Here is a 3973-nt window from a genome sequence, read left to right as displayed (position 1 = left end):
ATATGTATGTATGTATGTATGTATGTATATCTATGTCTAACAATTTCCATATATAAAGTTCCGAGACTAGTTCTGTAGCGCGCTAACAGATGGTAGCACTAGGTTGCGTGCACAGTGATAGCTAGCACTCACCTTCATGAGGCCGAGTGATATCTCTGTGTTTATTTTGCAAGTTGTGAAGTTTGTGTATTTGTGATCATGTGTCTGCTGTAGTCTGCGATTTTCTCATTGACAGAAAGTTGGAACAAAGAGCCAACGTGGAATTTTGCGTTAAACTCGGGAAATCTTTTACAGAGACATTGAGCATGCTTTGGCAAGCTTATGGTGACGAGGCAATGGGTCGTACGTAGTATTTCGAGTAGCATGGGTGATCTTGAAAACCTGCCACGAGCGTCATCCCCGGAAACGTGGTATTGTGCCTTGAGAAAATGTACCTCAGGGCCAGGCCGTCAATCGAGAGTTCTACTGTGACGTTTTGAAGCGCCTGAGGAAGAACATTCGGCGAAAACGACCGGATCTGTGGAGCGCGAAGAACTGAATTCTTCATGAAGACAATGCACCCTGTCATCGAGCTCTCTTCACTCGCGAGTTTCTCACCAAAAACAATATGGTATCGCTTCCTCACCCGCCCTATTCGCCAGATTTAGCACCTGCGGACTTCCATCTTTTCCTCAAGATGAAAATGCAGCTCAAAGGTCGTCGTTTTAACACCGTTGTCGAAATCAAGAGCGAATCACATAAAGTCTCGACTCGCTTGCGGAAAACGACCTCCAGGCTGGATTCCAAAAGCGGTAGGAACACTGAGACCAGTGTATTAGCTTGTCGGGCCCAGACGGCCGAATGCATATATGATAGTTTTCATCAGTTTCGATAAAGAGGATTCAGTTGCTTGATCTACCAAATTACTTGCTCTTGAATTAATATGAATGTGGCTGAGCATCTATAGACACGTATTAAATTATCATAATTCTTAGGCAGAACCATTTTGAATTCGTTATACTCCACCCAACGGGCTTCAGTACGGTTTTACTCTCGCCAATTTTATTCACATGGTATTGAAAATAAAATGTGCCCCAAATTCCACACAGTGGGACTAAACCCATGACCTCGTTGATGAGAAGCGAATCTCTCAAACTACTGAACCATACTGCATATCCATATACACAAACACGTATGGACGCACACGCACGCCTGTGCACACCCAGACGCAAACAAACAAGCAAACAACAAACAAACAAATAAATAAACAAACAAATAAACAAACAAACACGCAACCCTACACACATATATATACTTACAATCATAAAACGAAGTGGGTAAAAGTAACAGCAGCTTCTTTCTGTTGTCTTCCTTCAGTACATATTCTTGCTTTGAAGGACTCGTTGTAACCGTCACCATCGTCATTACCACTACCTCAACTACCACCACTATTAACAACAGCTATATCGCCACCGCCGCCACCACCGTTAGCTCCAACACCAATATCATTTCTACCGTTTATCCACCACCCTTATCAATACCACCACTATCCTTTCGACAATACTTCATCACCATCGTTCTGGCAGGCTGTCCATTACGTGATCAGAATTGATTATATTACCAGAATGTTATCTGAAGCCTTGAAGAGAAGCCAGTGTACGTAATCATTTACATTTTTTTTTTATCTACAAGAGCAGGAATATACAGGGCATGTTTACCCCCAGTTCTGACATTTCACACAAAATTCTTTGCTTTGCAATTCCCTCTACAATGAATTTCTTTATGCTATCGGCCCTTCCTGCTTCCTTTTCTTTCGTTGCTGCTGTTGTTGTTGTTACCGTTTTTATTATATTTCTTTTTTCTTCCTTTTCGTCGTCGTCCTCGTCGTTGTCGTTGTTAATGCCGGCATTACCACCCATGCCTTCACTACCTCTGCCTCCCACCAGCATCTTATTTAGTATTTTCCAAAGCTACATCCTATTTAGTATTTAATTTCAAGCAAGAATAAATAGGTAAAAATGAATAAATATATATTGAAAAGAAAATATTTATCAAAACTCTAGAATGAAAATAAACGAACAATGATAAAAATAATAATAAAGCATACTAAAATAAACTTTTAAAAAATCGTACTCTGTGTGAGATAAAAAAAAAATGGCTGAAGATGTTGCCCGCTCACACTTCCTACACAATTGATAGTTAATGAATTATTACCCTTGTTTCCTCTTCGTTCAGAGGTAGATATTTTAAAATCAGCGTTGTCTGATAACGATATCTTGAATAATAATAATAATACTAATAATACTAATAATAGATGTAGTGAACTACAAGTTCTTTTCAACGAGGACAAACCTTCATCTGTATATGTCCCACTTTAAACAATATTATCGTCTTCAGTGAAGCAGGCATTTCGGCATTCCATTAATTTATTTGTTCGTCAGAAAAATGGCGCCTGTCGTCTGCTAATTCAGCGGAAGTTGTTTAAAATGCAAAGCTAAGTGCAGTTGAACGAACTCAGAAAATACTCCATATTTAGACAATGTTGTTATTCTTACTATTTTCGCGATATTACTATATTAAGAGCAGTAGGTGGCAGAATTGGTAGAGTGGTGGAGAAAACGAGTCAAAATAATGAATGTAACTACTTTCTTAGTTCAAATACGTTCGAAATCGGCTTTACCTTTCATTTTTCAGGGCTTGATAAAGATCCAGTCAAACACTGACATCGACTATACCAACCCAAATGTTTGACCTTGTTACAATTTGTTTGAAAATAATATTATTATTGTTCAGTAGTTTTATTTTTATCACTTGCTTTCACTGGAATATTAAGGGCAGCTCAGTGTGCCTTGGGTATGTACTGTGGTTTGTTTTGATGTTATTTCCACTGAATTAAAAGTACTTTACGTAGGATGTGTGTGGTGCCTAGTAGTACTATTTTCTTTATCTTATATTCGTAAGTCCTGGTGTTTTGGTTTTGCATTTTAATGTTATTTTTCTTAATTATACCTAATGCATTTACTATTATAGGAATTGTTTCAGTTTTTAGGCTCTACATTCGAGTTATCTCAATTTCCAGACATTTGTATTTTGAGAGTTTCTTCGTTTCTTTTAGAGATTCATTGTCATCTGTTGGAACTGAGACGTCGATTAGAAGGTATTTTTCTTGCTGAAATCTGAGAACTGTATTCTATTAGCTTTGATCTCTCTATCTGTGTGCATTGGCATATCCCAGAGTATAGTTTCCTTGTCATTATCTGAGAGCTTTTCTGGGACATGACTATACCATCTTTTTTCTGTTGTCATTCCATAGTATTGGCATAGCTTCCAGTGTCTATAGGTCTTATTATTATTATTATTATTATTATTATTATTATTATTATTATTATTATTATTATTATTATTATTATTATTATTATTATTATTATTATTATTATTATTATTATTATTATTATTATTATTATTATTATTCGAGGTGGCAGAATCGTTAGCACGCCGAGCAAAGTGCTTAGCGGCATTTCGCCTGTCTTCACGCTTTCAGTTCAAATTCCGCCGAGGTCGACTTTGTTTTTCATCCTTTCGGGGTCGATAAACTAAGTACCTATGAAACACGGGTCAATGTAATCGATTATCCCCTCCCCACAAATTTCAGGCCAGACATAACTTATCGATGAGCAGCTGATCTTTACAGCCATAGGATCCACGTTTATATCCTTTTTGCTCATTAGGGAATATGCCCCTTTCTATTAAAAAAACTATAGGTATATTCAGTCAGGACAGATGTTAGCGTTTTATACATTGTTGTTAAGAAGGTTATGGGTCTATAATTTTTTGGTTCATTTGTTTCTTCATTTTATGGAAGTAGGAATGTTAAACCATTACCTAGCCAAGAGGGAATCATACTAGGATGTTGCAAAACATTGTTGTAAAGTTTTGTTAGCAGTTCATAGCTCTCTGGGAAGGCATTCAACCAGAAGTTAGGAATTTTCTCCTT

This window comes from Octopus bimaculoides, chromosome 4 (assembly GCF_001194135.2).
Source record: "Octopus bimaculoides isolate UCB-OBI-ISO-001 chromosome 4, ASM119413v2, whole genome shotgun sequence".
Taxonomy (NCBI): Eukaryota; Metazoa; Mollusca; class Cephalopoda; order Octopoda; family Octopodidae; genus Octopus; species Octopus bimaculoides.
Note: the sequence above shows the minus strand (reverse complement) of the source record.